Consider the following 26,462-nt stretch of genomic DNA (forward strand, 5'->3'; position numbering starts at 1 on the left):
AGAAGAATTAAAACATCTTCTAACCATGTATTGTTTATATAACATACTACATATATAAAATATACACACAAGTTATGAAGCAAATAAAATCATGACCCACCCCCAACCCCTCTACTTGAATATTACCTATCCCTATATCGTGTTCAGAGCAGCTGTGGTCCTTTCATATCCCCTCTCTTGCCTCCTCATGAGCACCCAGAATTAACTTCTACCCTGAATTTTGTGTTTCTCATTTGTTATGTTCAGGACCACAATCTCTTATTGAAAACCCTTAGAATCAGGTGTGTTTCAGACCGGATTTTTGTTCCCCCAGAAAGATCACATAGGTCATATTCTGTGTATTATGAACACTCCCAACAGAGTCTGGAGAGAATTCTATAGTCAAGCTCATTACTATGTCCAAGGCAAAATGGGTAGATATTCACATCTATTATAAAGAGCACAATGAATAGCCTTGTGTCTGTTTTTGCCATCAAATAAGGTTGCATATGAACATAAACTTCCATATTTCATGGCTCTATGGATTTTGCAATTGCAGTTAAAGGAACTTTTGTCTAAAGTTAAATTTATTAAACTTTTCTCATGTAGTTAATCCTTTTTGTATTTTGTTTAAGAAAACTTTTCTACCCTGAAATCATAAAGATACACTTTTAAATTTTTTCTTATTTGTAAAATTTTACCTTAATGTATTTGATTCATCTGGAAATAATTTTCATGTATGTTATGAGAGAGTATTCTAATTTCTTCTTTCTCCCCCTCTATAGATAAATAATTATTACTGTTATATTTGTAAGATACCAGCTCAGTTGTATATCTTATTTCTATCTATGAGATCTATTTCTAGGCTGACTATTCCACTGATCAATTTTTACCCTTGCACAAATACCACACTCTCTTAATTAGCTTAGTGTAATAGATCTGGTAGCTGGTAGGGCAATTCTCTTAACCTTATTCTTATTCAGCAGGAGTATCCCGACTCTTCTTGACCCCTTGATCTTCTATTCAAATATTATCATAAGCTAGTCAGGTTAGCTTTTGGGAGTTTGATTGGATTTGCCCTGAAACTCTCATTTAATTTAGAGAAAATTGACATCTTAGCAATATTGATTCTTGCTAACCCTGAATATGAGGCTATCTCTGTATTTATTTATTTATTTTTGGATGTCTTTCAATAATGTTTGGTAATTTTCTCCAAACTAACATTTCACCAAAAATATAATTGTTGCACTTATCCTGAGTACATTATAGTATTTGTTTATGTCGAAATAGTTTTAAGTTGCTTTGTGTATTTGTTGCATGTGTTAGGAAATGCAATTGATTTTTGAATTTTATTTCATATGCGGTCACTTTCCTCATTTTTCTTATTAATTATAATAAACTATCTCTACATTTGTTTAGATTTTCTATACAAATAATTATGATATTCATAGATAACAGTTTTGTTTCTTTCCAAAAGTTATATTTATTTCTGTTTCTTATATTTCACTGGCCAGAAACTCCAATGCAGTGATGAAAAAGAAAGAAAGAAAGAAAGAAAGAAAGAAAGAAAGAAAGAAAGAAAGAAAAAGGAAGAGTGATAGGAATCCTGTCTTGTTCCTAATTTTAAAAAGAATATTTCCAAAATTCATCATTAAGAAGGTTTGCTACATGTAAGGCTTTGATAAATATTTATATTGCTAGGTTGGAAAGGGTGATAATCATGAATGGATGTTCAATTATATGGAACGATTTTCTGCTTCAACTGAGATGATCAAATGGTATTTGTCCTTTAATCTGCAAATGTGGTGAAACATATTAATTGATTTTATAATGTTAAAATACCTTTACATTCCTGGGATGAGTTCAATTTGATCATGATATATTATCATTTTTATAAAAACCCTTGGACTTGGTTTGATGATACTGTTTTTCATTTTGGCATTAATGTTCATGAGTAAGATTGATCTGTAATTTTCCTTTCACATACAGTCCTTATCTGTGTCTGGTAGAAGGATTATACTTGTATTAGAAAATAAGTTGTGGAGTGTTTCCTCTTTGTGTATTATCTGGGAGAATTTGCATAAGTTTCGAATTTCCTGTTTTCCTTAAAAATTTAAAGAAATCATTGAAAAAACTGGGCTTCCTCTTTTCATTGTGAGGGATTTTTAAATACTAATCTAAATTTCAATTTCATATTGAGTTAGCTTCCATAAGTTAGTTTTCTACAGATCTGTCCATTCCGTCTATGTTTTCAAATTCTTGATAAAAAATTATCACTCTTACTTGTGTCTTTGAACTTGGTAAATTCCATCACAGGTTCATCTTTACTAGTATTTTAAAATAACTTTTTTCTTTGTTGATTCTCTTCATTATATCTGCTTTCTAGTTCATTAATTTCTCTTACTCATTATCTAATTTTTATACCTTCTTTGGATTTATTTTGTTGATTTTTTTCTAAAATCTTAAGTTTAGTAATCAGTAAATTAATTTTCAGCCTTTCCTTTTTTCTGTTTTTAGTATTAAAGGCTATATACATATACATACATCACCTTCCAAATACTCAGTATTCTTTGTTTTATTATATGGTAGTTTTATTATTATTCTGTTCTAGGTATTTGTTATTTTCCAAATAGATGATGATTATAAACTATATCCTTTAATGTATGATCTCTTTCTTAATAGTATTGAGATCTGTATGATACAGTTTTTTGAAATGCATGAAGGCCAAGTATGTAGTCTTATGTTTAATGCAGAAGAAGGTGTATTATCCAATTGTTGGCAATATGGTTCCATGCATGCCCATTAAATCAGGCTTGCTGATGTTTTGTTCACATGCTCCATATTGTTATATTTTTTCTTCTGCTTGTTCTAAAAATAACCAAAGATAAGGAGAATTTTTGGATTTGTAAATTTCCCTTGTAGCTCTATCGTGTTTTGCTTTATATATTTTGGTGCTGTTTAGACAGATCCATACAACTTTAGAATTGTTTTATTTATTTATTTTTTCTGGTGAATTGAACTTCTTACAGTTCTATAGGGATCGACTTTATCCTTAATAATGCTTTGTGTTTTACATTTTATTTTTGTTCCATTTTAGTACAGCTACAATAACCCGCTTGCTTTCTTGCTTTTTTCTTTCTTTTTAAATTTTTTTTTCCTTTTTACATTCACTAAATTGAGCAATAGAATACCACCAGTTCCCTAGATGCGTTGTTCTTGGTGTTCCCTATCAATCACTATCCCTCTGTACTCCCAAAAGTGATCATTCACAACTTCTTGTTTTATTTTGTTTAGTATGTTCCTGGCTATCTTTTTTCCCCCTATTCTTTTATGGTCAGTTTCTCCAGGTTTCTGTGTTTCTCTTAAATTCAATCTGGTCATCTCTTTTAACTAGTAGTAGCTAAAATGCTGTAACTGGGGAAATTACTGTATTTCTGTTTATTTATGATACAAATAACTTGTGAATTTAATGTAAACACATTTATAGATCTGAATGTTGTTTATAAAAATTTATGTTGTTATGTTACCCTCACATCATGAGAGGAGAATATTTTCCCATTACATCAATTTTGGCCTTGGCCATAGGACTTGATTTGGGAAATAGGATGTAGCAGACATAATGCAGCATAGGACTGAAATATGCTTATATGTTTCTCTGCTGTAGCCATGAGGAAAACATCCCTAGGTTAGCCAGCTGGTTTTGGAGGAGGATGAGAGACATATGGAGGAGATCCAAACCATTTAGCTCAGGCATGCCTTGACTACCAATCCTCAATCCATCTAAAGACCCACAAGCATGGATGCTTATGTGTTAATCCACTGAGTTGTGAAACGATTTGTTACTAAGAAATCTGTAGCAATAGCAAATAATACATTTTTATTGGTATACTTTTTTGTGTGTCTACTATTTTGACTTTGTACTTCTTATTTGTCCCACTATTATTTCCTTTTCCTTTAGTGGAAATGTTATAATTGAGATTCAGCTGGTTTGTTTTATTTGCTTTTTCTCATTGTGATTCCTCCCTCTGTTTGGAGGTTGTATGTTCCATTTCTATTTTTTGATAAATACTCTCCAAATTTTATAATAAACAATAAACAAAGTCTAAAGTTAATATTCTATCCTTCCTTTAAAAACACACACAAGAACTTCAGAATAATTTGATTTCAAACACCCGGAGTGAAAGTGACCACTGTTTTCCAGTAGGCTAGCTGTACCCTTTTTTAACTCCCAAGTTAAGTGTCATTAAAATTAATATTTTATATACAGGTTATTTTTACCAATTTTTGGTCTTTTTTTTTATTTCTTTAAATAACTCTTCTTTCTTTGCTCATTATTTTTTCATGCAATTCAGGCCTTCATTTTTTTTTTTCCTTAAAATATGGCCTTTAATGGTGAAGGTCTTTTAATGCTATATTCTACCAGTTTTTATTTATTTTAAGTATCTTCACTTTACTCTTGTTTTTAAAACCTAGTTTTGATAAGTACCTAGTATCTCTCCCCATATTGAAGATATTTCTCTGCTGTCTTTTGGCATCTATTATTGCTATAAAAAAAAAGTCTGCTGTTAGTATAATTGTTACTTCTTATGCATAATATGCATTCTCTTTCTGGCTATTATCAAGATCCTTTCTTTGTCACTAATATTCTACAATATTGCAAAAAAAATTACTCTACATGGATTTATTTTTTATTTATCCTGCTTGGAATAGAATGAGATTCCTGTGTTGGTAGATTTCTGTATTTTGTCAAATCTTGAATTTTTTTAGCCATTATGTTTTTAACTATTTCCTCAATTTAGATGCATCTTAGTTTTTTTTTTTTTCCTTCTAGATTCCATAATAACGGAACTTCCATATTTCATCTCCTCCTTTTTCTGTGCTGCTTTTTGGGGTGCTTAGTTAGATTTATATTTTAGTTCAGTCTCTCTTCAGTGGCCTTAACTCTGTGGTTAAGATATCCATTGAGCTCTTAATTTCAACATTTAAGTCTTTTATATTTGGAGGCTCTGTTTGGATGATTTTCAAATAAGCCTGGATACTTTTATGTATTCTTGTTTCTTGCTCAACTGTTTATCCCATATTTTACCTTTAAAAAAATTTAGGGTTGTATATTTCATATCTGCAAATTGTAATATTTGAAGTTCTTGGGAAACATATCTGTTGTTTGCTGTCTTTCCAACTCTCTCATGGTGGCTAGTTTCTCTGGACATTTTTATTATGAACTTATTTTGTTGAACTTACTCTGTGGGATTGCTGTGTCTAATATCTGCATGTTTATATTCAGAGAAGATTTGTACTTACTTCTGCAGAGAGTCAGAAGTTACTATTAAGCTAGGATACTTAATACCACTTTGAGGGCCCTAAATTAATATGAAAATCTCAGCTTCATGTCTTCTACCCTGCTGTTCACCCAAGGCTTATTCTCCATTCACAAAACTGATATCTACTTTTGCCTGGACAACCCTACATTTCACTTCTGGGGTTTTTCCCCCCTCTTTTATATTTAGCTGACTGCTCTTCTATTTTATTTTTTAACTGTCATTTTGTTTTGTTGATTTGCCATGGAGATTTCCCTTAATCCCTAGGAAGAGCAATAATCCATTAAAAATTCTGTTTGTGTAATTACCGTAGAACCTAAGTATATATATTTAATGGGTAAGACTTCAAATATCTAATGACCCACTTGTCCCAAAATATTTTCAATACATAATCTTGTTAAGGCTTTAAAACCCTTTTGTTGAGGTTGGTGCTGCATTATCACCAATACCAGATAAGAAAGTTAAGTTTCAAGTGAATTATTACTCTAAGGATACAGAATGCCAAGCATGATCATTTGTCAAGGTTGGTACTTTGGAGATAAAATAGAATTTATGCATTGTAGGACTCTGACCCAAAGACACTTAGAATGTAATGTGACATTCTTATCAAATCAATATTTTCTTCAAATGAAACAAACTTTTCTCCAATTAATAATAATCTTTTGATTTTTTAAATTGTTATACCTATCACCTTTAACAGTTGTTTTAAATTTTTCTAACTTGTCATTTAAAAGTTCCTCAAATGTTGCAAAATTTGACCAAATGCATCAACAGGCATTAGGATTTAATGACAATTTAACTTTAAAAATTATTTTTAGCTATCACTTCATGGAGACTGAGATAACAAAAAAAGCTAATTTTTCCCCCAAATAAGCCAGTGCTCCAGAGTAAATGATTTTGAAGCTAAAGAGGGATTTCAATTTCTGTATGGAGCCTTAACCATAACTTCTCTGGGGAATTGTCCAAGTCTGCAAAATAATACTTTAAAATAAGTACTTGCAAATCCATAGCTCTATTCATGTGAGCCTGAGCGTCATTAAGCCTCACATGACATATTCCATCTTGCAGACATTGATATAGAAACACAGAAGCATTAAGTGATTTTGGCAATGCCAGAAAAGGTCAGCCAGAGCTGAGTCACTAGCAATATATTTCATAAGTATCTAAAATAACAATCAGTTCCAGGGGATTCTCAGGCTTAAGAGACTCTGAAATATCTGAGGATGGTGGTTCTCAACAACATCACCCACGAACTTTGATAGAAATGCACATTCTTAGGCCCTATCTCTCACCTACTAAATCAGAAACTGAAGGCAGAGCCATGCAATCTATGTTTTGACAAGGCTTTCAGGTCATTCTAGTACACCCCATGTTTGAGAACTATGACTATAGACAAAAGTGTGGGCAAAAGACATGATTTTCTTCTCTCCACTTTCCTAGACCAGCGGCAAGCTACAATAACTTTTAAAAAGGAGATGAAAAGCAGTATTACAGATTGCAAAATCCATAGAAGCCACTAAGTGTGATTCTCTGTAAAGATCCTTTGTAGGGCTGGTCCTGAACCTTAATGTCAGGCTAGACTAACCTGACATTATTTTTGAGGTAAGCAGTTTGTTACTAGTAATAAAATAATGACTTTTATAAATTATTAACTTTATGTAAATAGTAATGAGTATTTAGTAATATCCTTAAAATAATGTCTCCCTCAATCATGTACATTCTGATATATTTATTTCTTCAAATTCAAGAGAAAAAATAGTGAAAAATCATTAATAAAGCATATACTAACATTTTTAGAGATTCAAGATTATTAGAAGACTATAATTCTCAAAAATTCTGTACACATTCATAGAATTGTCTTATGTAAAAAAAATTACATATGCTAGGCTAACAACCTCCCACAATCTTCTAATTTAGAGTAATTGAGTGATTGGTACAAAGTAACAAGGGGCATGGAAGGAAATAAGCAAGTCATGACCAGGAAAAAGCCAAGTAACATTTATTTTGCATGGAAGATTGGGAGCAGAAATAAAGGAATGGAAGATTATGTCTTGTATACTTTTGCCTATAGTGGTAGCTCTCAAATTTTAGGGTATACTGGAATGATCTGAAGTGCTTGTTCTCCTTTTCTCTATCCAAGCCACACAATCTGCCCCAGAAAAATCATGTGGCATAACAAATTTAGCCACATTTCAGAAATTGGACAGTATCATATTAGGGGGTCCAACCTTACAAGCAGATAATGGTCAAAGAAGAGAGTTGATGTTAACAAAGACTCTGGGAGAGCGAGTCAGGGATCAGGAGTTCAGGAGACCACACATGGGCATAGAATCACCCCCAGGACAATATTACTGAGGGCTGAAGGATGGTTTAAGCTTAACTGTGCAAGAAAACTGGGAGAAAACTGGTTAGAGGTCAAATGCCAAAATAGTAAAAATCTAAGATGTCAGTGTAAGAAGTAGAAAGTTAGTCCAAACCAAGATATGGGAAATGATATTCTAATGCAACTATTGTAGAAGAGCAGGGAGATCAGACAACCCAGCTGGATGAAGAAGATAGAATTTTCTATAGAGGAAAGGAAAGAAAAGATAGCGACCACAAGTGAAAGGAATTAAATTTTTGCTGCGCTCACATCTCTGATTCTCTACTTGTCTTCATTCCCAAATACAAAGATGGTTCCTGCAGTTCTTAACTTTTCCCAGATTGTGCATTTGCACAATCGATTGTAGACAACAGTCGAAAAGCTAAGGTCAGGCTCCTAACTCCCAAAGCTTACATGATAAAGCAGTAATACTCAACTATAATAAAGAGAGATCTGCTTTGGGCTGTGACTGAGCAGTTGGTTTTGGTCTTACCCTACCACCATAAACAACCATAAAACTCATCACTTTTATCAGATATCAATCAGCTCATGAGATTAGCCCCATGTTAGCCTGGGCTGTCTTAGGACAATTCCATGGCCTCAGCACAGAATACTGAAGCTCAGTGGGAGAGCAGTAGTCTTACCAAGTTGAGGAGACAGAAATCGGAGTTTAGTGCTGCTGAGTTGGCTGAAAGTTGCAGGACTGGATATTAGAAAGGAGGAAGCTTCGCTCAGGGCAAAAATAGCAAAAGTTTGCATGAGGCTTCTGCTTAGGTTGATGGCTGAGATTGGGAAGTCATGCATAGTGAGAAATATCAGGAGGCCAACCAGAAAATGGCTGCAGTCAGACCGAAAGCTGATCTGAGATACTGGTGGTCATGCTGTTCTGGGGATGTTGGAATTCTGGCCCAGCAAGGGTAAAATCTCAGTGAGCACCTCAGGCATTCACCTGGGACCTCAAAAATATCATACCCTAATGAAAAGGGTCATATCCTAGCACACTAAGGACAGTATAGAAATAGACTTACTCTACAAAACATTAAAAGGCCAACCATGAGAGTATTAAGAAAATACATTAGTAATTTGACTACCTACCACAATGTAATTCAGCAGTCTTTAAAGGAAGACAATGTAATCCTGACTCCCTACTGCATGGAATCTATAGTGTCCAGCGTACAATAAAAATTACCAGACACATGAAGAAGCAGAACCCCTGACCTGTAATCAAGAGAAATATATGGTCAATAGAAAAAGACTTCAAAATGACCCAGGTGTTAGAAATAGACAAGGATTTTAAAGGAGCTATTTATAAATATGTCTAAGGACTTAAAGGAAAAATGAATGTAATGAGAATGCAGATACAGAATCTAAGAAGAAAAATATATTTTAAAAGAGGGAATTCTAGAGTTGAAATGTACAATATATGAAGTTAAAAAAAACTTACTGGGTATGCTTGATGGCAGATTAGACATAGCAGTAAGAAAGATCAATGACCTTAAAGACAGATCAATAAAAATTATCTATACTGTAGAATACAGAGGAAAAAGGTTAAAAGAATTAACAGATCATCTGTGACTTGTGGGACATACCAAGTATCTTGATAGTCTTGATATTTGATAGCCTCAGACGAAAAGAATAAAGAGAATGTCATAGAAACAAAATTAAAAAGCTAGTGCAAAAATTTTTCCAAGTTTGAGAAATATGTCAGCTTCAAGAACATCTGCAATTTCCAAACAGGATAAATACAAAGAAAATCATTCTTTAGCATATTATAGTCAAATAGCAGAAAAAGAAGGACAAGGCAAATTTAACAGAGGAATAAAGAATGAAGAGAAAGAGTTTCTTAGAAAAAGAAAGTGTGAGACTGATTGGGACTGAATTGCTTGCAAGATTTAGTGCATACATCAGAATTCCAGGAGCTGTCGATAGGCTGAATGAATACACATTTTATATCCTTGCTTGGGAAAAATTTACAAAATTCCTGATGGTGAATTGGCTTACAGGCTGTTGTCTCTCATTATTGCTTCCTGTCTTTGTGCAGTTGGATACAAATGTGTTACATGGCTGGTTCTGGCTGATTCTATACATTCCAGCCTAAAAAGCAAATAATGCTCCACAGCAGTATTCCCAAATCACATCACAAAGATTAATAACCCCAATCTCCTATCACTGTGCCATGGTATCCCCAAGAACTCTCTAGGATAGGAATTTAGAAATTCTTTTTTTAAAAGGTCATATTACAGTTTTCCTTCTTGCAGCTGGGCCTATAAATCAGATAAGTTTCCTTGAATTTGAAGAATATCCCCAAACAGTACAAAAATAGGAAGCCAGAGACTTGATGTGGTGCTAAAAAGGAAACCTGCTGTAACTGCTGGTAATAGAACATGTCTTTGCCAATTAGGTCTTAAGGTGTAAGAGATGATCTTGCCACAGTTGATGATGTTGGTATTGATGCAGATTCCTATAAGGATATAGGAGTTCTTCAAGTCATTATCTCATTTATTCAAGGGTATCTCACATCACTGACCTGGGATCCAATGTTTCTGCCTTGTGATTTGCTTCCACAAATTAAGACCACTTTAATTTGGCCACCTCTCCACAGCGCAAGTCTGGCTGGTAAAGCACAAACATTGGTGCTAATGATACTACCATTCAAAACCTTACTGTAGACTGAAGCAAAAAGAAAAATGCGCATTCCTATATACACTTATCAAGGTATTTTTCCATATTTTGAACCAAGTGGAAAAAAATGAAATAATTAATAAAATTTCTACAATCAAAAACATGACACATCAAGCCCTGCACTGTCCAAACCCTTCATACACCATTGTACACCCTCAGCCGTGGGCGGATTGGAAGTGACTGTTCTCTTTGCATAATAATACAAGGCTACAAAGCAAACAAACAACCACCTGTCTTTAGTCAAAAATTTGATATTTTGTTCATCTGGATTTTTCGCATTTATTTTTGTCAAGCCAAACACCTTGCACTGGATCACTCCCAAAGGGGCAGAACACAGTGCACTGTTTACCAGTCCCGGGGAAGACTCCAAACACTTCTGCCCATTGCATCTTGCTCTCAGAGTTGCCAAGGAAAACACAACACAGTGAAGCACTGGATGTAACAATACTTTATTCACATAGAGAAGAGAAAGCAAGATCAGCTCAACTGGTCCTTCATAGCCAGCAATTAGCCTTTGTACCCTTCTCATACCATATTAGCACCCCTAACTCCCCTGTGAAGTTACACATACTGAAAGCTGGGGGTGGGGGTGTGCCCGAGGCCACCTGCATACATGCTTAAGCAGAACAAAGAAGCATATATCTGATACAGGGAAAGATATTTCCACACAAGGTGATAACCCTGGCACAGGCTGTATGAGCTCTTTATCTCTTGGTGAGGATGTATTCAATGCTAAAGACTCATTCTTATGTGGCTGAATGAGGGTCAAAGACTGCATGCATGAGACTGCCTTTCCCAACAATTTTGAGCTTTTAAAATACTGTTTTAAAGTATTAATTTTGATTACTGGGTTTTGGCCTCTGCTTAGATTGTGCATTTGAATGGAGTACCTCACTCACCTCACCCAAATCCCACCCCTGGAAATTGTCTTAGAGACAAAGAGCTAATAACCAACTAGAGCCCATGATTCCGATGGTAGGTGGAATAATGGCCCCCCAAAGATGTGCACACCCTAATCCCCAGAACCTGTGAATGTTTTACTTTATGTGGCAAAAAGGACTTTGCTGATATGATTAAGGTCAAGGACCTCAAAATAAGGAGATTATCCTGGATTATCTAGGGGAGCCCAATCTAACTGCAAGTCCTTTAAAACAGAGAGCTCTTTCCAGCTGCAGAGAACCAGAGATGGCAGCATGAAAAGGACTCAGTTTGTCATTGCAGACTTTGAAGATAGAGGAAGGGGACAAAGAGTCAATGAGGCCTTGGGAAGCTGTAAAAGGCAAGGGAATCTCCACAAAGGAGTACAGCCCTTTGATTTTAGCCTTAATTTTAGCCCAGTAAGACCCATGTGGGACTTCTGACCTACAAAGCTCTAAGACAGTACATTTGTGTTGTTTTTAAGCCACTAAATTTGTGATTTTTTACAGCAGCAATAGAAAAGTTATACAATCCCTTCTTTCTCTGCTAATTGCCAATCTCTGCCATGAGGAACTGGGACCACCTGAGTGTATTCCCTGGACTTATAATGCAAAATTTCCATTCTCTGAAAGAAGAATGGTGTCTTGGTACAGTTTTAATCCCAGAAATATTTCTCTTACAAATTTTTCAAGTTCCTCTTCCAGAAACTTGCAAATTCCTCACATCAATAGCTTCTCTCTAAGGAAAACAACAGTACCAAAACGCAAAAATGTTCAAGTTCTAGAGATGCTGCTAGGAAGTAATTCTCTGAGAAATTCTCCAGATTTCTTGAAATGGAGTAATATATCCTCCCAATTGCATTCCTTTAAGTTAATTACCTATGTAGTTTTATGAAATAATAAGTGAACTGTGGTGTTATAGAAGGCATACATACACTAGGCAAGGAATGAGGGGCAGTAGGCATAGGATTCATATGTGGCTCTGTCCAGGTCACATTAATTCTCTGGGATAAGATTTGTTTTTATAACCGAACCCCCATATGAATATCCTGGTCTTTTCCTTTGAAATTAAAATATAAACTTTTTACAGACCAAACCTTGATACTTCATCTCTCAGGGAAGATCAGCTTAGAAGACTGGCCTAGACACATGAAAAGATGCTCAACGTCACTCCTCATTAGGGAAATACAAATCAAAACGACACTGAGATACCACCTCAGGCCAGTCAGAGTGGCTAAAATGAACAAATCAGGAGACTATAGATGCTGGAGAGGATGCGGAGGAACAGGAACCCTCTTGCACTGTTGGTGGGAATGCAAACTGGTGCAGCCACTCTGGAAAACAGTGTGGAGGTTCCTCAAAAAATTAAAAATAGATCTACCCTACAAGCCAGCAATAGCGCTGCTAGGAATTTACCCAAGGGATACAGGAGTGCTGTTGCATAGGGGCACTTGTACCCGAATGTTTATAGCAGCACTTTTCAACAGTAGCCAAATTATGGAAAGAGCCTAAATGTCCATCAACTGATGAATGGATAAAGAAATTGCAGTTTATATACACAGTGGAATACTACTTGGCAATGAGAAGGAATGAAATATGGCCTTTTGTAGCATGGATGCTACATGGATGGAACTGGAGAGTGTTATGCTAAGTGAAATAAGTCATACAGAGAAAGACAGATACCATACGTTTTCACTCTTATGTGGATCCTGAGAAACTTAACAGAAGACCGTGGGGGAGGGGAAGGGGAAAAAAAAAGTTAGGGAGGAAGCCAAACCATAAGAGACTCTTAAAAACTGAGAATAAACTGAGAGTTGATGGGAGGTGGGAGGAGGGGAAAGTGGGTGATGGGCATTGAGGAGGGCACCTGTTGGGATGAGCACTGAGTGTTGTATGGAAACCACTTTGACAATAAATTTCATGTTAAAAAAAAAAAAGACTGGCCTAGAAACACACCTGAAGTGGCCAGGCTGCAGTGGACTCAATATAGAATAGTTAGAGAAGGGAGAGGAGACAAAGGAATGAAGAGGGGTTGACACAGCAGGAGATGGGGTAGGGGGCAGGTGATATCATTAAAAATTTAGAATATCGCTTATATAGTCCAACCCTTCACGGGGCCTATAATGTCTAGGTAAAAAGTGTGCTCAATAGAAGTTTGGCTGCTTATATAAACAGTGTTTTAACTTAAGGGAGAAAAAAACTTGTAAAACTCCCAAAGTGATAAATTGCAATCTCTAATATTAAGCTCATTCATGAATTGTTCGATTCACTCAATTTTCACTAAGCTTTAAAATATGAAATGCATCCACAAAATCAATTTCCCATCTGCATTTCTAGGTAGGAAATGGAAAGAACAGAAATAGTTTTAACTGGAGATCATTTTTAAAAAAAGGTTTAATAAACTTGGCCATAGAACAGTATCTGCAAATTGTAAGGACTATTTTATAAGGTAACAGAAAATTGTATAATCTTGGCCTGATGTAAGAGATTAGCAGATTGGTTCAAATTTGCCACCTGCACTTCCTAGTTTTAGAAGTGATTCTCAAATGTATACTTTCACATCCACATGCAAATAAATGTTAAGTGTCATCAATGGCTTTTTTGTAATCTAAAGTATTCCTTTTTTTTTAGCATATGAACAGGGTCTAAAGATTTACCAAAATCTTGAAAATTACAGATACTGAATCAGTATCCCAGGGTTCTCTTCCACTCAGTGGCGATCTTTTCAATTCAATACCTAGAAGCCAAAATAATAATACTTATGGAAAACCCAAGAGTGCTGTGTTCCAAAACAAACAAAAAACAACCAAACAAGCAAAAAACAACAACAATTAAAAAAAAAGCAAAACAAACAAGCAAAAAAAACAACAGGCTCTCAGGTTAAAAACAAATTAATTGGTTGTACTTTTTGTGGAGTTTGATTTTTCACATTCCCAGGAAAGGGAAGACAGGGACAGGGATCGCTTTGGAGGTTTTAGAGAACATGGTTTCTTTCCACTGTTGTTTACACAAAGCACTTGAGATCCCCAAGGCAATTCAGCACTGCCAAGAAAAATCTCTGTCCCCCACAAACTAATGAGCCCTCATTCCCAACTCAATAGCAAATGTGTACCTTTGCCTTTACTTGGAGAAAACAAGGATGGTCCAGGTGGAGTTGAATATCAGAAAAGAAACATGTAAATCTCCCAAATTATCTAACAAGTGAGCTTCCTTTTCCACATATTTAACTGAAAAATTATATTGATAAGGTATAAAATGAAAAAATTTTAAACTTGGCACAGTTTTATAAAAAACAGACTTACAAAAACACATAAATATTCCTGTTGATAGGCATTTTTCCACACTTGATGTAATATTCCTTCCCCAAGTTTATTGGAAGAAACTTTGGGGTAAAACATTTTATTTTTTTCTTTTGATGAATCAATACAAATCGATATAACCCTACAGTTATATTTTGTGTGCATATGTTGCATATAAAATGTTCATGTATGTTGTATTGATTTTTTCTTTTTTTTTTAGCTCTCATTCTGTTTCTGTTTAGTACTTTCTACTAACAAGACACCTGGAATCTGGGGTTCTAGCAATTGGGCAGCAGCTATACACAAAACACATATGAGGCAAATTTCCCTACCTTTAGAGCCATAGCACTGTGTAACTCTGAGAAGAAAATGCATTAGGAAATCTTTCCCAGACCTTAAAAAAGAAAGTGTTGTGTTTTTTTTTTTATTCTAGTAGAAAAGCGTTCTAATATGTCTTCAGAATTTTTAAAAACTTATCACTATTTCCATGTAATGACAGCCCAATCATATATAGAGACTCCATTATCCTTTTCTTTGGTTTAACAGAGATTTCTGCTCAGAAGAATGTAGTACTAAGAGAGTGGTCACCAACTTCAAAAGCTTTACACTTTAGATGTATAGATACAATGATTATATACATACATGTTTTTTTTTCTGAAATGTATTGGTTGTATATTTATACAACCAGTTGTGTCTCTGGTGTTAAGTAATGTCAAGCAAACTTTGCTGTGCATGGACAAAGTTAAGCAGGATACAGAGTTTATTCAAGCTACTGCCATGGGGGAGAGAGACTGAACTCCATTCTGCAGAAAGAAAAGTTGGGAGTTTGTTAAGAGCTGCGGTGAACTAGTGGAAAAGTACTAGAGAACATTAATGGAAGGTTGATCAGTGAGATATGTAGAGTACATTCCTGAGTTTGCAAATGTCTTCCTCTGTGATGAGGCCATATGTGTTAGCCCATCAAGGTTAGGCTCCTCTACACCCCCCCTCTACAGAGCCAGGGAGATGGGTACTATCTCCTTTGATGTTTACATTTCAAAGACATGGTTCCCTGGTCCTTAAGAAAGACATTTCTTAGGGCACCTTGGTGGCTCAGTCAGTTAAGCATCTAACTTGGGCTCAAGTCATGATCTTGTGGTTCCGGGTTCGTGAGTTTGAGCCTGCCCCATGTTGGGCTCTGCACTGACAGTGCCGAATCTGCTTGGGGTTCTCTCTTCCTCTCTTGCTGTCCCTCCCCTACTCGAGCTCTCTCTCAAAATAAATAATTTAATTTTAAGTTTTAAAAAATTAAAGAAAGAAAGACATACCCAGGGTTGTAAAACCAGTAAGAAGCTGGGCAAAAGTTTACATCATTTCAAAGGGGCAGAGAAAGAATTTATAAATTTTGTAAAGTAAATACTCTTAAGAAAAGGGAGGTCAGGGTCCTAGAGTCGGGAAGACTAAAACTTCATCAGGCTGAGGGAAACTGTAAGGCCATCTTGGTCCAGAACAAGAAAAGGGGAAATCTAAAATGAAAAAGTTACTTTTGAACAGTACCTTCAAAAAAAAGGCATATAGCCTCTTCGGAAGGAGGGGAAAATTGTCTGAAGCTGAAGCTGAGATAGGGCTCTGCCAAGAGCAAGCTGACAAGTTCCATCCAAGGACTGGTAAACAGAGCCTGGGAGCCAGAGAGGAAAGCCTGAGTGGGGGTGAAAGAGGGGGGTGAGGATGGCCATTAGTTACAGGAAACGAGGGGGTGAAGGGCCTTGACACCTGTGATTAAGAGTGCTAATTTGGCTTAAGAGGTAATTGGGCATTGGCACAGGACTCTAAGAGGGGAAATAATGCAATCAAGGAGAAGCCAGAGGAAGATGACTGTGACAGCTGTGAGGGATTTGAGGGTGCAGAGGCTGAGGCGGGAAGACCAATAAGGAGGTCATTATCACACTGCCTGGATGTTAGAGTGTTCCACCTCCCCACTCGCTCCTTCTCTGTCCCCTTTTCTTTCATGAAGCACTTTTCCTGTCTCTGCTCCTTAATTATCTGTTCACACTCCAGTCCCTATGACCACCTTTTAAAAAATCCAACTGCCCATCTTGTTTCTTTGAAATCTCTCCACAAGGCACACTTCAGCCATGAGATTTAAGACGTAATTAAATCATCAGATCCTTAAGGCAGAAGACGTGAAGCAATAATTAAGATAGTTTCCTAAGTTTGCCTGATCTTAAGACCCAAGCTGGGATTTTTTTAAGCAAAAGTTTATTTTTGAGAGAGAGAGAGATGGTGGAGGAACAGGGGAGGGGCAGAGAGAGAGGGAGAAAGAGAATCCCAAACAGGCTCTACGCTGTCAGCTCAATCTCATGAACTGTGAGATCATGACCTGAACCAAAATCAAAAGTCAGCTGCTCAACCTGAGCCACCCAGGCACGTCCTGGGATGTTTATTTTTAATACGATGTGTTTAATGTGTTTTGGGACTTTTTGAAGTATAAATTTGTGGGCCCCACTACAAACCCACTGAAACAGTGTTGTCCAAGGGAAGGGTCCAGCAATATGTATTTAAAGAGAGTGCACCAAATGGTGGTTATGATCTGGCAGTTTGGGAAATGTGTTAAGGGATAGCCTGTAGCTGGTGATGCTGAGAGAGTCTTCATGGAAGAAGTGAGTGTTTAATGAGTTGTCTTTTAGAATATTTTTCTCTCTGTTTTGGTTCCCGATGGCAATAGTACATTAGGCTAATAGTGGCTGCCGAATGAATAATATTACCTGGAAAACTGGTAAAATACAGTAGAAATATGTTCCTGCCAACCATTGATTGGCTTGACAGAATAAATGCAATCAGAGAAGAATCTGCACAGCACGAGAAAGGCTGTGTAGGCAAAATCACCACGTTGGGGATGTGCCAGAGGCTGAAAGAGTGAGGCTCCGGACACACAGCTACTGAAGTACGTGTTTTTAAGGTGAATTTCTGCATCTCTTTAGCTCTGTCCCAGTAGGAAGGAATATAGTAGGTCAACATCTGCTTGAGGAAATGAGTATTACACCATACCGATACTGCCAGGTTTATATTGCTGTGCACCAAGTGAATCAACACTGAAAATGCTCCTTTAAGACTTTGAACAAATGCAGAACAAAATGTCTCAAAAAAAATAAGATTTAACCTGCAGTATTATTTTAATCAGCCCAATTTTCCCCATGAGGAAGAGACATTAGTATATTCATCCCGGGCCTTCGTGAAAGCAAGTTGAGGATCTGGGAAGAAAAAGTTGAAGGAAACTCTTGGACTCACACCTAAAACAAGAGGACAGTCTGGTGCCGTTTGTGCTTTTCCTGCTAAAAAGCTTACCACCCAGTGTCCTCTGCCTACAGTGCACCAGAGCTGAGTGCAGAGCAGCTGAGCAGAGAGCTGGACAGAAAAGGGCATCCAGTTTGAAGGTCAGACGAGAGTAGAACAAGATGGTGACAACTGTCACCAACATCTGTTACCTTCCGGCCAGCTCTGGTGGGACACAGCACCCATCTGATCGTTCATGGATTCTATTTGTCAAGATTACCATTCTCTCTCTCTCTCTAGCTGATCCAGGTGTTGTCCTGCTGAAACTGAGCGATTTTCTTTTTTGAAAGTGCTATCTTCTTTTGGTCACAACCCTCACCTCATTTTCAAACAGAAACAAAATAATGAGCCATCTCTGCAGAGCTTTTCATGTCAAAAGTTCTTATTCTCAAAGCACATGGGGGAATTATGGATGCAAGGTTCATGTACAGAGTGACACGCACTATGCTAACAATAACCCCATCCTGTCCCACGGGGGAGAGCCGTCGGGATATTTAATTTGCTTTTCAAATGCAATGGAAAACTTGAAGGGCTTTTTCCCCCCTTGTATTTTATTCTAACACAAGCAGTACAGAAGAAATGGAATCACAGAAAAAGCAGGATAGTGAAGTTCTGGTATTTCAATCTAATGTAGACATATTCTAGAAAAGATTTTTTCAGCTTTACTGAAATACAGTTGACATATAAGTTTCAGTTGATGTGTTGATTTGATACACTTATATATTGAGAAATGATTACCAAGTAGCAGTAGTTAACACCTCACATAATTATTTCTTTTTTGTGGTAAGAACATGTAAGAACATGTAAGAGCTCTCTTAGCAAATTTCAAGTATATAATACACTATTGTCAAATGTAATCATCATGTTGTGCATTAGATCCCCAGAACTACTCTTTTTTTTTCCAATTTCAGCTTAATCAAGGTAGAACTGATATATATAAAATTGTAAGATATTTAAAGTGTACGTTGTGATGATCTGATATACATATACGTTGTGAAAGGATCCCCCATCCAGTCACTTAACACGTCCATCACCTCACATATTTCTCCCTTTTTTGTCTTTTGGTGAGAACATTTAAGTTTTACTCTCGGCAAATTTCAATTATACAATGCAATGTTATCAACTATAGTCACCATGTTTTCCATTAGATCCTCAGACCTCATTCACCTTATAGCTGAAAGTGTATACTCCTCTACCAACCGCTCCCTATTTCTCCTTTCCCTTGCCCCTAGTGACTACCTTTTTAGTCCCTGTTTCTGTGAGTTGGACTTCTTTTTTTTTTTTAATTCCACATATAAGTGATACTATGCAGTATTTGTCTTTCTGTGTCTGGCTTATTTCTCTTAGCATAATGCCTTCAAGTTCAGCATGCTATCACAAATGGCAGGATTATTTTTTAAGGTTGAATAATATTCCATTATATATACAAAAGATTTTGTAATGCAGTTTGAATGTGGATGCAACAGAAAAAAAAAAAAAAGAAATAATAAGGTATTAGTAAGAATGGTGATGGGAAGAAAAGTATATATGTCTTTTTCATAATATGCTGGATTTATCCTAGTAACTTCTGATCACTTTTAAGCATTCCATGTGTTCTTCCTTCAGTACTTGATACTAATTGCTGATAATGCTAGTCTAGAAGACTATGCCTGTCCTCTTATTACTGTGATTAGTAAATATGAAATTAAAGTTATTAAATAAATTATTAAAACAAATATAATATTAAAATAAGTTAATATATGCCTTATTAAAGCAAATGTAATATGTGGTTTGATATTTATGAATAAGGACTATATATTTTGATTTTGAAACACATGGAAAAAAAGTCATAAGCAAACTTAAATTGAGAGTTTAATGAGAAACTTGGGAGAATATTTCCAAAAAGTTAAAATGTATATATCCTTAATATAGAAAGAGCTAATACAAATTACCAAGAAATTTATTAACATCCTAACTGAAATATAGACATATGCAGATAATACTCAGAAGGAAACTACCTATAAATAGGTTCAATGGCCAATTCCATTTTTTAATAATTTGCAAATTAAAAGATGAAATATAATTACTTGAGAATATTCAAAACTGGCAAAGCTGCAGTGATATAGGAAAACTAGTTTTGTCCAGCAAAAGTATAAATGGACATAACTTTGTGAAAAATGATTTGGGCACTGAAGTTTAGAGCTTTCCACTCAGTAGTTGAATGACTAGAATGCTATCATAGGCAATAAATGATGTGAAATGATTCATGAACAAGAGTAATTCTCATTGAAGTTTTTGTAATAATGCAAAACAGAAACACTCTAATTTTCATAAGGAAAATTGTTAAAAAGAGCTTGTAGAAGACTTAATGAAACAGGGAGATACAGTATGAAGTTGCTTACAAAAATAAAATATAAAATATATGCAGATATAGTTATTATCCTAATTATATATTTTTAAAAATTTTTTTAATGTTTATTCATTTTTGAGAGACAGAGAGAGATAGAGCATGAGCAGGGAAGGGGCAGAGAGAAAGGGAGACACTGAATCTGAAGCAGGCTCCAGGCTCTGAGCTGTCAGCATAGAGCCCGATGTGGGGCCTAAACTCACGAACTGTGAGATCATGACCTGAGCCGAAGTCAGACACTCAACCGGCTGAGCCACCCAGGCACCCCATATCCTAATTAAATATTTTAAAATATATTTACCCACAAGATCTGTTACTTCAGGAATATATACTTTGGAATTCCCCACATTTCTGGGGCGCCTGGGTGGCTTGGTCGGTTAAGCGTCCGACTTCAGCTCAGGTCATGATCTCACAGTCCGTGAGTTCGAGCCCCGCGTCAGGCTCTGTGCTGACAGCTCAGAGCCTGGAGCCTGTTTCAGATTCTGTGTCTCCCTCTCTCTCTGCCCCTCCCCTGTTCATGCTCTGTCTCTCTCTGTCTCAAAAATAAATAAACGTTAAAAAAAAAATTAAAAAAAAAAAAGGAATTCCCCACATTTTTTATTTAAAAAAATATTTTTAATGTTTATTTTTGAGAGAGAGAGAGAGAGAGAGAGAGAGAGAGAGACAGAGTGTGAGTAGGGGAGGGGCAGAAAGAGAGGGAGACACAGAATCCAAAGCAGGCTCCAGGCTCTGAGCTGTCAGCACAGAGCCTGATGCAGGACTCGAACCTACAAACTGTGAGATCATGACCTCAGCCAAAATCAGATGCTCAACAGACTGAGACACCCAGGACCCCCCATTTTTAAAAATTACAATGGCATACACTTTTCCTCAAATTTCAGTTTTTACAGCACCTAGAACTCATTCCTCTGGTGTATACATAATGTGGGGGTTTCTTAGACCCATTTCTATCACAGAGTCAGGTCACTGCCAGACTCTCCAGTCCATTTTTAGTTGGTTTAAAATTTTAATTTTCAAATGAACAACAATTAGTTTCTCTTAACTTTTCCACTCTCCCTTAATGTTCCTGGCACTAGATGCTGGTTTTCTTTACAGGATGATTTTTACAAACAAACGAATTTTTTTTTTACTTTATGATTACAGCTCAAAGGTTGGGAAGAAAAATAATTTCTTTATCAGAAGCAAACTTCAGCTTATTCAAGAAAACTTAAAAGAAATGAATTTTAAATCTCAAGTGCAGAGAGTATCCCAAATAAGAACATTCATTCAAAGGGGCTGGGAGGAGCAAATTATGCTGTGGTAATCCCTGTTGAAGGAGTACTGAAAATTTCATCATTGATTTATATAGGCTTAAAATTTTTTTAACAATAGGGATGCCTGGGTGGCTCAGTTGGTTAAGCATCTGAGTCTTGATTTCAGTTCCAGTCATGATCCCAGGGTCGTGGGATTGAGCCCTGGGTTAGGCTCTGCGCTGAGTGTGGAGCTTGCTTAAGATTCTTTCTCTTTCCCTCTGCCCCTCTCCCCAGGTGCACGTGCGCACTCTCTCTCTCCCTCTCTCTAAAAGAAAAATCTTAAAAAAATTTTAACCATTGATATGTTTTGTTTATAATGATAATACATTATAATTATGTATATATTATATAATTTACATATTATAATTATAATTATAAATCAACCTTTGCTTCTGGCCCTAAAAGATAGTATAGATTAGTGGGTAAAAGCACTAATTTTGGAACCCTGCTGCCTGGTTTATATACTGGTTCTGTTAAGATGATCTGGGTAATTTTAAGTAAGTTATTTATCCTCCCTGTGCTTCAGTTTTGTCATCTGTAAAATGGGCATGATCAGAGTACCTACATCATCAGGTTGTTCTGATGATCAAATGAGTTGACAGCCAAATAGTGTTTTGTAAGTGTTCACTATTCTAAGTAAATGTGTTCTAGAATGTTCTGAAAGCTAAATGGTCTGAAATTTAAAAATTAGAACCAATTTTGGATAATAGAGATTCTCAAGGACTGATTTAAAAAGCATAATACTACTGCTAATTAGTTAAATCATTTATTTGGTTTTTACCATGTGCTAGAGATCATCCTAATCACTTTACATATATTTATTTAATTATTACAGAAAATGTTATGAGTTATATGTTATTACCCCATTTTTAGACAAATAAACTGGAAAAACACAGTTTTAGAAACTTACCTAAGGTTACAGAAGAAGGAATTCAGACACCAGCATTTGCAGTCAGGTCTTCCTGACTCCAAGATCAATGTTCTTAATCATTATGGGCAATTAATTTTTCTGGTAAGGATCATAAATTAGCCCTATCTATAACTAAAATATTGTTTATTTCATAATTTAATATGTAATACTCTAAAATTTTGTCTGAAAATTAGTAATTAATTTTTTTAACATTTATTTATTTTTGAGACAGGGAGAGACAGAGCATGAACGGGGGAGGGTCAGACAGAGAGGGAGACACAGAATCTGAAACAGGCTCCAGGCTCTGAGCTGTCAGCACAGAGCCCGATGCGGGGCTCAAACTCACGGACCGCGAGATCATGACCTGAGCCGAAGTCGGACGCTTAACCGACTGAGCCACCCAGGCGCCCCTGAAAATTAGTAATTAAAGATTAGTTAATGTTGCTTATTATTTCAGTTAAGTGGTCATTTATTATAAACAATCATTAAATTTTAGCCATGCCTATTAAAAATCTAGCTGTTTAGACAATACAGCATAGCCCTATCACTATATTTCTGTGGTGACTTTTACCAAAAGGCAGTGCCAGAAGAAAACAAACAGCCCCTGATGGCTTACTGGCACAAACTCAAACCCATACAACCATGAGAAGATATAAAAATTACAATGATATTGTTCCTGGCACGAATGCATCATATTGCTTTGTAGTTTGCTGTTCCATGTATACTGATGTACTATTTTTTTAAAAGAATGAAAATAATAAACCTGGTACAGTACCTTGAATCTTCGGGTAGTCTGAACCCAGTGGAGTGGTATGTCTATTGAGTAACCCATTTCAAGGATTCACAGTGAGGAATGTTCTTATTCTGGGAGTGGGTATCAAGCTCCAGTCCCCCTTCCCAAATATATGTGGATTAATGGGACTTCAAAATGAAGGACTAGAGAAGAAAAAGTCCCACGTACTGATTTAAGCTGTTAATGAGCAGTCAGGGAAGAGACAATCACCTTGGGACATCAGCAACACCTCTCAAGGATGTGCCCAGTATTCTAAACAAAACATCCTTGGAAAACTCTTCATTACTAATAAAAGAACTAGCAAAAGATTGGCAAGGCCTTGAAATTATCTTGTCCCTAATATAAATTGTAACCTCTTCATTAAAAGCATCAGAATATGTTCTAACGAGGAGTTTTCAGCTTAGAGTGGCTGTTCTGCCACTCTCCATGTTGAGACCATTCCAGGGAGAGTAGATTCTATGATTAAGGTGATTAAGGTAATCAGCTAGGCTGATTCAGACACTCAATCCAGCTGCTGCCAGTGGACCTGCTGGTAATCACCAGAAGAGTGCACTTTGGAGGAGAATTTTTCTGTACAAGTGCTCTTGTGTTTGTTCAAGTTGAAACTAAGTTGGAGAAAGAACTGTGCTTGAAAGTTTTCTAAGCTGTACAAACTACAACTTTCATTAGAGTGTATCCCTGACCAGAAGGCCCTGACCACACGCCAGGGGTTTTGCTTCTGAGGTCTGCATCCCTTTCTCATAAACTGTTTTTGCACACAATGAGCCCTGGATAAATTGTTGTTATAAGGGGACTAGAAAACTCCAACTGTAATTTATCAAGGCCCCTTAAATCTTATGTTTCTATCATCAAGACCACCATCTTTATGAGATGACTTGAGAATTGATGAAAGTTACTACCCTTTGGTAATTTTGTTTTAATCAAGTACTGTGATATTTGCCAGCCATATTGACAAAGTTCCTCTTACCCAAAAGTTCTAGTCCCAGTACCCTTCTCTTCTGTCTACACAGATATTCCTACTTATGGAAGCCCTTCTATTTTTTTCATCTTAGAGCTGGAAAAAAACAGAGATAATTTAATCCAACCACCTTACACCACAGACCTGTGTTTCCCAATATAGTAGCCACTAACCAGCCACATGGTGGCTCTCTTAATATAAATTGGTTAAATTAAATTAAAAATTCAGTTCATCGGTTGCAGTAGTCACATTTCCAGTGTTCAATAGCCATATGCAGCTAGTGGCTGCCATATTGAACAGTAAAAATTTAGAATATTTCTTTCATCACAAAGTCTTGCTGGATAACACTGACAGAGACTAAGGATGGTTCTGCTAGAGCCACATGATTACAGATGGTATACAAAGGATCTTTTTTAACAGCTATTTATGATTTTTGTGTGTATTAGAAATTGTATAACTTACAGCTCAAAGCCATTTTTTTTCATGGTCAGGTATTATTGCTGAGGATAAAAGCTAAAATATACATTTAAGATGAGAGTTGGTTCAAAGAAAAATACAGTGAAAAGGTTACTTAGATCTGACAAAATTGTGAAAATGGCAGGTAGATGAGGGAGGCTTGGGAAGCTGGGGATTAGATTTTAAAAATAAAAATAAACATAAAAAATGAGTAGACCTTCCAGTATTATCTGGGAGCCTCTTATGTCCTCCTAACAAAGATTATCAGATAAAGTGACTAAGACAGAATGGGCAGTGAGATGTACAGCAAGGAAACTTTCTCAGGGCAGAGGAATGTACATAGGGAGAGTAGCCTAAATAAGCAGAGGGACCACGGTAGTGTAAGGGGAAGGAGCGCAAAGGCCACGCCTGTGCATGTCAGGCACTTTGGGGGACAGCACAAATAAGAAGAGAGAGTACAGATTGCCAGTTTGGGCAGAGTCAAGAGCCTCATGAAATCATTCACAGTTATTTACAGAGTTTTGAGTTTTGATGTTTATAGTGAATGTCTAATGTGAGCACATTTCCAAAACTCTCAAAACTATAATCTTCCTCGCTACTTTCACTGGCTGCAGTAGAAATTTTATTAGAGAAGATTTGAGTGGAAAGATAAGAGCAATCACAATAAAAGATTATTTAATCTCCTAAGTAAATTTTCAAATTTACTGATCCTTGAGCTAATCCAATAAAACCTTCCAATCTTGCCAACTCACATTTTGGGGAGCTACAAGTGTTGATGGTGCTCCTCCAGTGGTCTATCAAACAACCCCAAGTGTTCATTACATGGTCAGCATGGTGCTACAAGAGGCTGTAACTCACACATTTCATTTCACTTTCCAAATCCAACATCCCCTGGAGAATATATAGTACTTTTAGCCAGATTCAAGAAGTCCAAAGAATCTAAGGATCAAACTGACAGTGTATACATAGAGGGTAGAAGCAGTGCCTTCACAGCAAACATGAGCAAAAGCAGCAGAGGAAGAGCTGTCTTCCTTCAGAAGCTAACAGACAAATGTCATCAACGATATATCCTCAAAGAAGAAGCTGGCAGCTGTTGCAGGCACATGAGAAGTTGCCCCGGGAATTCTAGAAACATTTGGATGGATTTTTGTAGGGAAGAAAACAAGGTGTGAGGTACCATGATTTTGAAGATGGAAGTAACTGGCCAGCAAAATCTGATTGTAAATGTTAACACAACCTGACTTGTCACCACAGAAATGCACATTCTCGGGCTGATTGCGTTGCACTTGGCAAACATGTCTGCCCTTAGTCTCACACAAACCTTGTGAGAGTGTTATCCCCTGTGAGGTATCATTGTCATTTCACACTAGAGGGTCATGAGATCCAGAGGAAGTATGTTATTCAGCTTGGCCTATCCCACAGAACCAAGTCCATGCCCTTAATCTCACTGCTATTTTAAGAAGATAAACTAGAGCCTTCATTTTCAGGGAGCAGGGGGTGGGTAAGTTAGCACACGCAATAGATAAAGACCTTTTGAGTCACTGGGGCTGAGAGGCATTCAGACTGCATTTTATCTAGGATTGGTTCTGCTTCCTGTATGTAAGCACTGAGAGCCCCTCTAGGTCCAAGGATTAGTATGAAAAAGCAAAACTCAAAAGCCTAATGCCTATCGCTTCCCTTCCAGAAAATCTTTATCACAAAAGATGGACATATACTGATGGACATATACTGAGCCCCGCTAAAGATGGCCTATTCTAATAGAAAAGAACCTGTTCTAAAGAGATAGCATCAGAAAAAA

General features: G+C 36.5%; 1 long non-coding RNA gene across 1 annotated transcript; it reads left to right on the top strand.

The window, feature by feature from the left end:
- The first annotated feature begins 1,562 nt into the window (after nucleotides 1-1,562).
- LOC122213474 lies at nucleotides 1,563-26,462 on the top strand. The gene is made up of 3 exons (XR_006199533.1): nucleotides 1,563-1,649; nucleotides 6,738-6,899; nucleotides 26,349-26,462. It is a non-coding gene; the product is annotated as an uncharacterized LOC122213474 (long non-coding RNA).

This window comes from Panthera leo, chromosome A2 (genome assembly GCF_018350215.1).
Source record: "Panthera leo isolate Ple1 chromosome A2, P.leo_Ple1_pat1.1, whole genome shotgun sequence".
Classification (NCBI taxonomy): Eukaryota; Metazoa; Chordata; class Mammalia; order Carnivora; family Felidae; genus Panthera; species Panthera leo.